The sequence below is a fragment of the Rattus norvegicus genome, chromosome 5, assembly GCF_036323735.1.
Source record: "Rattus norvegicus strain BN/NHsdMcwi chromosome 5, GRCr8, whole genome shotgun sequence".
Classification (NCBI taxonomy): Eukaryota; Metazoa; Chordata; class Mammalia; order Rodentia; family Muridae; genus Rattus; species Rattus norvegicus.
Genome location: NC_086023.1, coordinates 159,326,680 through 159,339,881, shown reverse-complemented (window position 1 = coordinate 159,339,881; position 13,202 = coordinate 159,326,680). Strand labels below are relative to the sequence as shown.

At 47.2% G+C, this 13,202-nt stretch overlaps 1 protein-coding gene across 1 annotated transcript in view; it reads right to left on the bottom strand.

The window, feature by feature from the left end:
* Agmat (agmatinase) overlaps nucleotides 1–13,202 on the bottom strand; it is a 30,621-nt gene extending 17,419 nt beyond the window's left edge. Inside the window, exon 1 of the mRNA XM_039109690.2 lies at nucleotides 12,887–13,202. The gene's annotated coding sequence lies outside the window, so the exon portion shown is untranslated. The remainder of the gene's footprint in view (nucleotides 1–12,886) is intronic.

Below are 13,202 nucleotides of genomic sequence, written 5' to 3'. Positions count from 1 at the left end.
TTTGAAACATCTGCTGATGTCACCTCAGAGGCCAAATGAAAGTTAAAAGTAGAGCCAGGTGTGATGGTGCCCACCTGCAAGCCCAGGTGTGGTGGTGCCCACCTCCAACCCCAGGTGTGGTGATATACACCTGTAACCCCAACACTCAGGAGGCAGAGCAGGTGGATCTCTGAGTTCAAGGCCAGCCTGGACTACAAAGAGTTTTCCAGGGAAGCTTGAAGAAAGAAAGAAAGGAAGAAAGAAAAAAGAAAGAAAGAAACAAACAAACAAACAAACAAACAGGGGCTGGAGAGACGACTCTTTCAGAGGACCTAGGTTCAATTCCTAGCAGGGTAGCTCAGCTCACCACCTTCTATAACTTTAGCTCCAGGCATCTGACATCTGATGCCCTCTTCTGGCCTCCATCATCACCAAGAATGTGAGAAGCGCGCACACACACACACACACACACACACACACACACACACACACACACACACACGCAGGCAAAACCATATACATAAAAATAAATTAAAAATAAACTTAAAAAAGAAGCCTACCTCAAGGTACTCCTTGTCAACATTTAAAATAAATGTGTGTGTGTGTGTGTGTGTGTGTGTGTGTGTGTGCGGGCGTGTGATCTTACAAAAAACAAGAACAGGGGTTGGGGATTTAGCTCAGTGGTAGAGCGCTTGCCTAGCAAGCGCAAGGCCCTGGGTTCGGTCCCCAGCTCCGAAAAAAAGAAAAGAAAAAAAAAAACAAGAACAAAATGAACAAAATGCCCACCCCAGGGCCTACTGGAACAGTGTGTTCAGAGGACACAGGAGAATGAGCCAGTAATTGGAAAACAGCTGGTGGGGAACAGGCACCCATGCTGGTGTCTGGGGGTTCTGGGCAGAGCAGCCCAGGCAGCCAATCCTAGTCCATGTCCCCTGTGTTTGCCCATGTCCAGCTGGAGAGCCATTTTGAACAGAGTTCAAGCTAACTGTGGGTGACCGACTCAGTAACACAAGAGCAGAGTGATGTCACACATACCTAATGTCTGAGGTGCACAGACATTGGCTGGGGGCAATGACCAAGCAGACAGCAGCCTGGAAGCAAAGGTGTTTCAAATCAGAGCTCCGAAATACTTTTTCTTCGAAACTATGACTTTCTTTCACCACCATCCCCTAGTTTACGTCAATGGAATGTCCAATAGAAGAAAATGGATAGCGTATAGTTCCCATCCATCTTTCCTCATCCCCCAGTGCTGCGGATGGAAAGCCAGCATTCTTCCAATGAACTACACTCGGGGGCCTTATAGTCTCCTCTATGCAACAGGAAGGCCTTGTCCCTGCAAACTCTAGGCTCCAATACAGGCTTCATTCTCTCGGCTGGCCAGAGGGCTGCTCTGAACCTTGTACAAATCAGGTAAATGCTGTGTGAATGATTGACAGGATCTGAGGCTGTGCAGATCCACTCCAGAGGTGATGACGGCTTTGGAAAAACAAACATGTACCAGTGCCAGTGGGCACCAGAGTGTGAAGAAATGCCTGTGTGGGTCCCTCTGACCTGTTCTGTGAGGTAAGGCTTCTGGAGGAGTCAGCGCTTTGAACTTGTCTCTGCTTGTGGAAACACAGACATGACCGCAGCGTGGCAAGACCAGTTCGATGTACAGCTCAGGAGGATACCGAGTTGTTATCAGCAACACCTCTGTCCTTCTGCCCTCTGTTTTGCTTTAACTTGGCTTTTTTTCCTACTTAGTCCAGGCTCATCTCCAACTGTCAGTCCTCCTGCATCGTTTTCCTCAGTGCTACAATTCCAGGTGGACAGCACCATGCCGGGCTAATGCCTTTTTTTTGCTTGCTTGTTTTGTTTTCCAAGACAATGTTTCCCTTCGGAGCCCTGGCTGTCCTGGAACTAGTTTTTTTAGACCACCCTGGGACCCGCCCCTGCCTCCCAAATCCTGGGATTAAAGGCATGGACCTCTACACCGGGCTAGGCTCTGTGTATCTGAGGTTCATGGAGACCAGAACAGGGTGTCAGATCTCCTGGAACTGGAGTTACGAATGGAAACTGGGGCCTCTGGAAGTGCTCTTACTGCTTAGAGGTCTCCCCGGCCTCTATAACGTCTGTAAAGCCATGCTTAAGAATATTAGTCCTCCTTCTGCTGCTGTAACAAAATACCTGAAGCCAGTTACTTAATGAAGCTGTGGGGTTGGTTCCCAGCATGGTATAAATCCATGTCTGGTGGCTTGTGCATTTATAACAGCATTTGAGAGGCAGGGGTGGGAAGATCTGGAGTTCGAGGTTATCCTGGGCTACAGAAGGAGTTTGGGGGGGGGGGGGGCGCATGGGGCTGGAGAGATGGTTCAATGGTTAGAGCACTGACTGTTCTTCCAGAGGTCCTGAGTTTAAATCCCAGCAACCACATGGTGGCTCACAACCATCTGTAATGAGATCTGATGCCCTCTTCTTCTGGTGTGTCTGAAGACAGCTACAGTGTACTTATATATAAATAAATAAATCTTAAAAAAAAAAAAAAAGGAGTTCGGGGGTGGCCTGGGATACATGTGACCCCAAGGGAGAGAAGGAGGAGACCAGGAAGAGGGATCCAGTTTTGGAGGGCAGAAATTGGACAACACTATCAGGTCAGGCTCTTTTTTTTTCCGGAGCTGGGGACTGAACCCAGGGCCTTGCACTTGCTAGGCAAGCGCTCTACCACTGAGCTAAATCTCCAACCCCCAGGTCAGGCTCTTTTTTTTGGTTCTTTTTTTTTTTTTTTTTCTGGAGCTGGGGACCGAACCCAGGGCCTTGCGCTTCCTAGGTAAGCACTCTACCACTGAGCTAAATCCCCAGCCCCCCAGGTCAGGCTCTTAAAGAAGGCTTTGGGATGGAAGGCGGTGTCCAACCGCTGGCAGCACTCTGGAGTGACCAGGCGGGAAACAGGAAGCAAAAGGGTGAGGAAGGGTGGGGACAGTCTTTTCCTAACATCTTATTCTCTTGGAAACAAACCTGCGTGTCCTGAGAAGTAGTCTTATCTCTTCATTGATTACACCCCCAATAAATGACTTGTTTCCCATTAGACCTGTGCCTCATTAAGCCACACAGACACGCAATCCTTCCAGGGACAAAGAGCATCAAACCAGAGCGTCATGAATTCATTTCATTGTCATATAAAAACAAACATCCAATCATATTTGGATGAAAAGGCAGACAACAGGGCTGGAGAGATGGCTCAGTGGGTAAGAGCGCTGACTGCTCTTCCAGAGGTCCTGAGTTCAATTCCCAGCAATCACATGGTGGCTCACAATCACCTGTAATGGGATCTGATGCCCTCTTCTGGTGTGTCTGAAGACAGCTACAGTGTACTCATATAAATAAAATAAATATTAAAAAAAAGATTAAAAAAAAAAAAGAAAAGAAAAGGCAGACAACTGCAGTGGAGCTAGGGCCCAGCATCAGGAGAGAGATTGGTTCACAACAGTACAGCATAGCAAGGAGGACTTTGTACCCAAAAAGTGGGGCTGGGGGTGGTCCACAGAGGGGAATTACCAAGAGGAATGTTATGGGCTGTTCTGGTTCCATGCTGTTGCTGGTATAAAACTCCCTGACCAAAAGCAGCTTAGGGAAGAAGGGGTTTGTGTCAGCTTAGAGATCACTGTCCATCACTGAGGGAAGTCGAGGCAGGAACTTGAAATCAAGCCTGCTTGCCAGTCCACCCAACACTCTGACCAACAAACTCACTCACAGCTAAGGAGGTATATAGCAAGAGTGGTGGTGGACAGCGCTTGCTGGCTCACTGAGGCTCATGCTTTCCTATAGAGCCCAGGACCACCTGCCTAGGGATGGTGACGCCCATAGTGGGTTGGGTCCTCCCACATCATTTATCAATAAAGATGACTTCCCACACACATGCCACGAGCCAATCTGGTCTAAGGAATTTCTCAGTTGAGACGCCCTTCTCAGGTGAGTCTAGGCTATATCAAACAGGATGAACCGACCTAACAGGGTTCTTGCTGAAGGTTGAATGATATGACATCACAGCAGGATGGTGGAGGAGGAAGTAAGAAGACATTGAGTGTGATCAGACACCCAGGGCGGGGACTTCTAGCTATATCCAGTTCTGTAGTGTTCTTTGCTACAACTTGACTTTACACCTGTAATCTCAGACTCAGGCGTGAGGATCCGGACTTTCTGGAACTGCCTAGAAACAAGAGGTGGGAAAGGCTTGACTTGTTTCCCTTGTTGTTGTTGTTGTTGTTAGTTTTGTTTGATTGTTTGTTTGTTTGTTTGTTTTTTGGTTTGTTTGTTTTTTGAGACATAGTCCGAGCTGGCCTGGAATTCTTGTAGACCAGTGGCCAGTGTTACCTCAAACTCACAGAGATCAGCCAGCCTCCATCTCCCAAGTGCTGGGATTAAAGGCATCAGGCGACACATCCGGACAGTCCAACCAACTGTTTCCAGATCCAAACACCAAAGTAACTGGCCTCCCCTTCACTGTCTAATCCAAAATGAGCTTCCTAGCTTCCCAGGTCACAAGGAAATGAGGGAGCATACATTTGCATACAGGAAAGACCCAACCAGTGATGGGAAAAGATCGTCAGAGTTAAATATTGTTGGAGCAGACTAGGAGGGGATACAAGATTTCCTGCATCTAACAGAAAAGAAGGGTGGACCCAGAGCAGTGGACATGGGTCTCCTTCAACCATTCAATCGCTTGGCATGGTGTATGTTACTGTTAGCTCAGGTTATCCCTGCTGCCTTCAAACAGCAGCCGAGGGAGCTAGAGATGTGGCTCAGTGGGAGAGCATTTGTCAGGCAAGCTCAAACACTCGTTTCTAGCTCCAGCCATGTGAAACAAAGAAGAATGCAAAGCCTCTTACTGTCCGAGGTAACAGATCATGTTCCTGAGCCAACTTCTGGAAAGCCCCTACAGCAGGAAGCTGCAAATCTCCAAAACCACCCAAAAAAAGACCCAAAAGACCTCTGACGTCATCCTGATACCCAAACAGGTGGCCACCTATGTTCTGGCATTAAGAGTCTCTGACATGGAATCTCTCTACACTGAATACATATGTGTAAAATTCCTGTTTTCGGGTACTGGGGATCAAACCCAGGGCTTTGCGCATGTGGGGCAAGCACTCTAGTTCCGAGCTGTTCCTTAAAGGGTGTGTTTTCATAGATAATTACGGTCATGAGCTGCGAGGCTCAGACGTGGCCATTTTGCCTGCCTTACATCTGTGGCTGTCAGGAAGAAGCTGCCTGTCAACAAACTCGGTATGAAAACACCCCAAGCTGCTCAACAGCTGCTTGCTCAAAATAGTTTACCCACGGAGCCAAGGGCCAGGTGTTGGTTAAGTCTGTCGAGGATAAGAAGCCCCGTAATAGCTCTCTCCCCTAGGAGTAATTGGCTGTAAGCTCAACAAGACAGTCTAACTTAAAACGGGCCTTAGCATTTATTTAGTTATTTACATGTGTGAACATTTTGCCTGCATGTTTGACCATGAACTATCTTTGTTTTTTAGGACAAGGTTTCTCTGTATAGCTCTGGCTGTCCTGGTATTCGATCTGTAGACCAGGATGGCCTTGAACTCAAAGATCTGCCTGCCTATGCCTCCCGTGTGCTGAGATCAAAGGCATGAGCTACCACTGCCAACCTGGTACCCAAGAAGCTCAGAAGAGGTCATTGGCTCTCCTGGAATTGGTGCTACAGACAAGTTGTGAGCCATTGTGAACTTGAGTCCTCTGGAAGAGCAGCTAGTATTCTTGACTCCTGAGCCATTTCTCTAGCCCCAAAAGTTTTAATACTCCAGGGTGATAATATGGGGCAGTAAAAAATGGCGTTAAATTTGTGTCATATTTGGACTTTTGCTTCCAGAAATCTAGATGGGGAAAATGATTTGGGATCAGGCACGGTGGTTCATGCCTTTAGTCCTAGCAGCAGGAGGCAGGGGATAGTGAGTCTCTGGGTTCTAAGCCAGTCAGAGCTACATGGTGAGATTGTGTGTGTGTGTGTGTGTGTGTGTGTGTGTGTGTGTGTGTGTGTGTGTAGAGAGAGAGAGAGAGAGAGAGAGAGAGAGAGAGAGAGAATGTTGATTTGTTTTTTGTTCCCTTTTGCCTAGAACAACCAAATACAGTCAGGACACTGAACACCAGGCCACAAAGGCCAGGAACACATGGGAAATAGACAATAAGAAGGCCCTTGACATTGCCCAAGTTCCCTGTTTCCGGGGTTTCCAGCGTGGAGTTCAGAGAAGGAAAACTGAGGCCAAGCCCAATGGAATGCCTTAGATCAGCGGTTCTCAACCTGTGGGATCCCTAACCCCTTTGGGGATGGAATATAAGGTATCCTACATATCAGATATTAACGATTCGTAACAGTAGCAAAATTACAGCTATGAAGTAGCAACAAGCATAATTCCCTGACTAGGGGGTCACCACAACGTGAGGAACTGTATTAAAGGGGCACAGCATTAGGAAGGTTGAGAACCAGTGCCTTAGACAAACAGAAAGTTTTAGAGGCCAGACAGGAAAGGGCAGCTCCAGTTCAAAGGACAAAAGGCCAGGGAGGAGAGAGTTCTACACAGACACACAGACAGAAGATATCCAAGATCTCTAAAGGAATCTCTTTTAATATTAAGCACCTATCTGGGAGAAAATCATTAGTCCCCATTACTTGGGGGCCTGAACTTGAACACTTGCCTTTTTATTATGTTTTTATATCTTGAGGGGGAGGGGTCGGGTCAAGACAGGGTTTCTCCATGTTAGCTTTGGCTGTCCTGGAACTCACTATGTAGACAAGCTGGCCTCAACTTCAGAGATCCACCTGCCTCTGCCTCCCAAGTACTGGGATTAAAGGTGTGTGTCACCACGGACTGGCTATTATCATCTTCTTAAATTTTGCATTTACACATGTGTTGAGTTCAGGGTACCATGTGCATGAAGGTACCCTTGAAGGCCAGAGGGTCACCTGAAGTAGGTGCTGGGAACTGAATGTAGGTCTTCTGTAGAAACGGCAAGTGTTCCTTTCTGCAGCAATTAAGGGATCGCTAAGCCATCTCCTCATTAGTTTGAGGTCCTATTTGTTACTGTACTTTTGTGTTCTTGAAACAGGGTCTCTCTATGTAGTTCTGGCTGTCCTACAACTCCCTATGGCTGGCCTCCAACTTGCCAGAGATCAGCCTGCCTCTGCCTCTGGAGTACTCATATTAAGGGCCTGCACCACCATGACCTACTTGTTGGTTTTTTGAGACAGGACCTCATATAACCCCAGGCTATCCTAAACTGGCTCCTTGAACATCTACCGAGACCCACAGAGTAGTAAACTCACAGATATATGTCCAGTTAATGGTGTTTTAGGGATCCAACCCAGGGCCCTCTGGCATGCTTGGCAAGCACTCTACCTCTCAGCCTTCCAGGAAGAGCACTGAAGTCCAAGAGTTGAAGGCCTGGCGTCCATCCGAAACACTTGGCGTGTTGGAACATGCCCTTAATCCCAGCACTTGTCTCGAAAGGTGCAAAAATGACTTTCTAAAGTATTTGCACTTTTCCCTTCTGGTAGTCTTTTAATGTTACTCGAGATCCAACCTAGGGACCTAGAGAATTCTAGGCAAGCATTCTATCACTGAGCCACACCCTCAACACCTTCGCTCTCGTCTTTTAAAATAGAATAATTATTCTTGAACTGGTTATCCTTCATAACAACCATTCATGACTAAACCTGATTTGGACGAGCGTGAGCAACCAGCCCTGACCAAAGCCGCAGGGAAGCTGTGGGAAGCTATTGCCCAGGACTTGGCCACATCCCTGCATCACGCGGGATCTGACCCTTTCTCTGAAGCAGGAAAGAAAGTCCCTAAGTGGGTGCAGGCTAGACACACCCCGGTTGCATCTCTCAGGATCCAGAGCTTTCCAATCCTCGGAGGGGGAGACGCATGGGTTCCAAAACTTGGGGGAGAGCGCAGCAAGGAGAAGCTGCAGTCAGCAGGGTGGAGGCTGGACCCTTAATTACGCAGCATACGCACGGGCCACAGTCACCTTAGCAACCACAACCTCAGCGACACACCCACAGACGAAGCATTGGCTGGGAAGTCACGTGACTAGGCGGACCCGCCCATTGCGCCGGTGCGCCGCAGGCGGTGCTGCGGCGCGCAGGCGCTTTGGGGGACGAAGGTCCTTGCACCAAGCGCTTCTTTGGCTTAAGTGCCCATCGAGATCCCAAATGCGCTTCAAAGACTTTTCGCGAGTCTGCGTGGGAAGCGATTCTACAGGAAACGTGGCAGATTTCAGATTAAAGCCTGTCTTCCCCAGGAAGAGAAAGTTCTCAGCAATGGGTTTGACGCCAGAGGAATTTCGTGGCGAAGAGTGAACTTTAAGGAGGCGGGGTTACTTCTGCCTGAAAAAGTGGCTGTATCCAGGCGTACAGTCTGCTAGGGTAGTTGCTGCACTTCAGAAGTTTACTTCTCAATCATGCTTCTGATTGTTTGAGACAGAGTCTCAACCCAGGCTGCCTTCGAATCCCAGATCCTCCTGCCAAGATCTCCCCAGTGCTCCTGTATGTCATTACACCTCACTCTTGGAGAATTTTTTAGAATGACTCTGGTTCACAGTTGTTCCTACCTAGCTGTCCGATATTTTGCAGACCAACATACACAGTAACTAATGTAAAAGGGATTTTAAGATGATTGGGGGTGGGGCTGGAGAGATGGCTCAGTGGTTAAGTGCACTGACTGCTCTTCCAGAGGTCCTGAGTTCAATTCCTAGCAACCACGTGGTGGCTCACAACCATCTATAAATAACGTAAATAAATCTTTAAAAAAGAAAAAAAAGATGATTGGGGAGGGGCTAGCTTTTAAAAACTCACGGTGATGTCTTTATAAAAAGATAAAGAGAGGGGGCTGGGGATTTAGCTCAGTGGTAGAGCGCTTACCTAGGAAGCGCAAGGCCCGGGGTTCGGTCCCCAGCTCCGAAAAAAAGAACCAAAAAAAAAAAAAAAAAAGATAAAGAGAGGGGAGATATGTTCTACGGAGGTGTGGTGAGGTGTCGGGGAAGGAGTGTCTGTTGAGACATCCCTTACCCCTGAGGGACCCGCCACAGGACGGTATAATATAGAATAGAATTTATTCAGCGTATGGGGAGGGGAGTTAAGAGGGTAGCAGGAGCAGAGAAAGGCAGAGACAGAGAAGAGGAGTAGAGGCCGGCCATGAGTACATGGAGAGAGGAAGGGAAGGCAAGAGCAAGAGAGTGAGGAGGGGGCAAGCAGCCCCTTTTATACTGTCAGGCATACCTGGCTGTTGCCAGGTAACTGTGGGGCAGAGCTTAGACAGAATGCTAACACACGGACTGGAAGGATCACATAGCCCAGGTTAGGCCCGAACTCTCTAGCCTCCCACCTCCAGCTCCCCAGTTCTGGGATTACAGGCTCGTACCACAGCACCAGGCCGATAGCATCCTTTCTGATCCACTTCCCTGCAGCAAGTGGAGGTATGCACTCTCACAGGTGTGCAGTAACAATACTTTTGGGAGAAATGAGTAAACCTTCTACTCTCAAGAAGTTTTAGGCAGGGGCGGGGGTGGGGGTGGGGCGCCTGTAATCCCAGAACTCTGGAGGCTGAGGCAGGAAGTATGCCATGAGTTCAGTGCCAACCCAGGTTACATAGTGAGTAGCAGGCCAGTCAAGGCTACATAGAAAGACTGTCTCAAAACCCTATAGTCTGCAGAGCTGGCTCAGCGGTTAAGAGCACTGTCTGATTCTCTAGGGAACCTGGGTTCAATTCCCAGCACCCACATGACAGCTCACAACTGTGTGTAATGTAACTCCAGTTCCAGGAGACCCAAGCCATCAGGCATGCATGGGCTGTACACATTATCTATGCCTGCAGACAAAATATCCATAGATATATTTAGATGCAGCTCGATTCGTATCGAGTTCAGTTCCTATACTGAAGAGTTAAAGCCTGTGACCCAAGCATGTGTGAGGGACAATGACAAGTTTGAGGCCATCCTGAGCCTTAAGCTGACTTTGTGGGAAGGACAATGACAAGTTCAAGGCCACCCTGAGCCTTAAGGTGACTTTGGAGCCAGCTGAGACCACATGACACTGTCTCAAAAACAAACAGTTCTGGGGATTAGAGAGATGGCCCAATGGTTAAGAGCACTGTCTGCTCTTCCTGAGGTCCTGAGTTCAATTCCCTGCAACCACATGGTGGCTCACAACCATCTGTAATGAGATCTGATGTCCTCTTCTGACCTGCAGGCATACATACAGGCAGAAAGCTGTATGATGTGTAATAAATAAATAAATAAATAAATAAATAAATAAATATTGAAAAAAAGAAAAGAAAAACAGTTCTGTTAAGTTATCCTAAGTGACCTTCTATTGTACCCAAAATATTGGTAGTACTCACCCAGGAGACTTAGTAACGACTTTATTATGTTTTAAACTCTCTCTTTATACTTTTGGAATTCCTTGGCGAGCCTTGGACTTAGAACCAGCTAGCCTCCACCTTAGAATTATAGACTTGTGGTCACGCCTGGATTGCTTTTAATCCCAGCTTGGGAACTCCTTCACACTTATAATCAGTTTTCTGAGAAGGACGTGGGTGATTTGTCCTCCTCTTTGTTTTCTGAGATACTGTTTAACTGTAGTTCTGGCTGTCTTCGAACTGAATCTGAAGCTTCAAACCAGCTTGATTTCAAATCTGTGATCGTCCTGCCTCTCCTCTGTCTCTTGAAATGCTGGGATTATGGCCACGTGCCATGCCACATTTCATAGCAAAATGTTTCTCAAAGAGAAAGAAAAAAAATTTTTTTTTGCCAAGGTGTGGATCTGGAAGGGAGTGTTCAGGTGTTAGCAGCCAAGTCAGAAGTTTCCTCAGAGACGCTATGTACAGATCTGCAGCTTGTAACCGATACTTTTATTCCCAGTCAAAATTCAAAAAGCCTGGAGGTTGGGGATTTAGCTCAGTGGTAGCGTGCTCGCCTAGCAAGCACAAGGCCCTGGGTTCAGTCCCCAGCTCCAGGAAAAAAAAATTCAAAAAACCTAAAAAAAAACAAAAACAAAAACAAAAAACAACATTTTCGGCAGCCATAAAGATATTAGGGTTGGTTCTGATCCTTTCTAAAGAACACATTTTTTGTTTGGTTTTGTGACAGGGTCTCTGTGTAGCCCTAGCTGACCCACAATTTCCTATGTAGACCAGGTCAGCTTCAAACTAATGGAGCTCTGTTTGCCTTTCCCTTGAGATCCGAGGCAGGCTCTGCCACACAGAGCAAGGGCAAGTTTTGAAAAAGGACCCTAAGAGTATAGGAGAACAAGGAGAAGCAAATGAAGGGCATCCAAGAGCAGAGAAAGGAGCGAGGAGGTTGAGTTTGACACAGATGAACTTTGACCCCATTTGTAATTTTGCCCCGGACTGATTCTTGCATTAAAGTATCGATCTCTTCCTCTAAACAATGGAGTTAGGCAGATGATGATGACTGTTATCAGAGGCGAGCGAAGTTCAGACTCACTCCAGAGTACAAGTGCACTGGAGGAAGGTCTCTTGGAAGGTGGTGGGACTGGAGTCTTGAGCAAGCTGCTGGCCCCTGACACAAGTGCACAGGTTCCTGGCCAAAGAAACAGGAAGTTTTTGTGTAAAAGCACTGGAGAGGTTGAGGCAGGTGGATCTCTGTGAGTTCAAGGCCAGCCTGGTCTACGGAGTGAGTTTGACGATAACCAGAGTTATACAGTGAGACCCTGTCTCAACCACAACAACCAACAAAAAAAAAAAAAAAAAAAAAAAAAAAACCAAAAAAAAAACCCAAGACAAAACAAAATTAAATTAAGTCCTATCTACTCTCATTTGACGAGCTAGATGTAACAGGAATAAGGCAGGAATAAGGGTCTGCTTAGAGCGACCAACCTAGCCAGGAAATGACAAGGATTCGTGGTATGCTCCTTGGAGATGCAGCTTTTTTTTTTTTTTTTTGGTTCTTTTTTTCGGAGCTGGGGACCGAACCCAGGGCCTTGGGAGATGCAGCTTTAAGGAAACGTTTTAGAGAATGCTATGTATAAATTCCCTAAAGAGAAGGTAAGAGTTCAAAAGTATCAAAAAGTATTTACAAGGCTGGGCATGGTACCAAGGGACTTTTGCATTTGTTTTTTGTTTTGTTTTGTTTTGTTTGAGAATAGCAAGGGACTTTAATCTCAGCCCCAGAGAAACAGAAGAAGACAGATCTTCCTGGGTAGGAGGTTAGCCTGGTCTAGATATCCAAAGCTATATAGCGAGAGAGCCGGCCTCAAAAGAAGAAATATTTACAACGCAGGCATTTTAAAGCCAATCAGCATGTGCCAGGATGACGGCCCAAGATAAAGTCCCTAGTTGTGCAAACCTACTGAAGAAATTGGATGCCCAGAACCCATATTAAAATCTGGAGGCACCAGGCCTAGTGGCACTCGCCTTTAATCCCAGCGTTAGGGAGGGAGAGACAGGCGGATCTCTGTGAATTTGAAGCCAGCCTGGTCTACATAGTGAGTTCCAGGACAGCCAGGGCTACACAGATACCCTATTTTGAAAAACCAAAACCAAAACTAAAGCAAACAGAAAACAACTACCAAAAACAGGCTGGTGAGATGGCTCAGCAGGTAAATTGCTTCCTATTAACTCTGAGGACCTGAGTTTGTCAACCCTGGTCCCTCACGATGGGAGAAGAAACCGAGCGCCCAAGTCATCTCTCGCCTCCACACGCAACGCCTGCACTGAGCACACCCACCAGCACATAACAAAGCACACATACGTAAGTCTACCTTTGAGGTTGGGGATTTAGCTCAGTGGTAGAGCGCTTGCCTAGCAAGCGCAAGGCCCTGGGTTCAGTCCCCAGCTCCGAAAAAAAAAAAAAAAGTCTACCTTTAAAATCAAAACAACAATAAGATCAGAGTAGATACCTTTTAGCTGGTTGGCTGTTTCAAGCAGAGAGGAATCAGGCAAGAACGGAGGAGGAGGTGGGAACCTCGTTGGCAGGGACCAGGAAGTAACGGAGGGGTTTTGGAGCGCAGCGCTCTCTCGGGTGTGGGCAGAGCACCCGTGATCCAGCTAAGGGAAAAAAATAGAAATGTGGGTTATTACTTTTTATTATTAATTTCATACACGTGTGTGGGAATGTGAGTAGGTGCCCAAGAAGTCCAGAAGAGGGTTCCAGATTCCCCAGGGCTGGAGTTACAGGGTGTCACGAGCGATTCCAGCCAGCTGTAGACTGTTGTG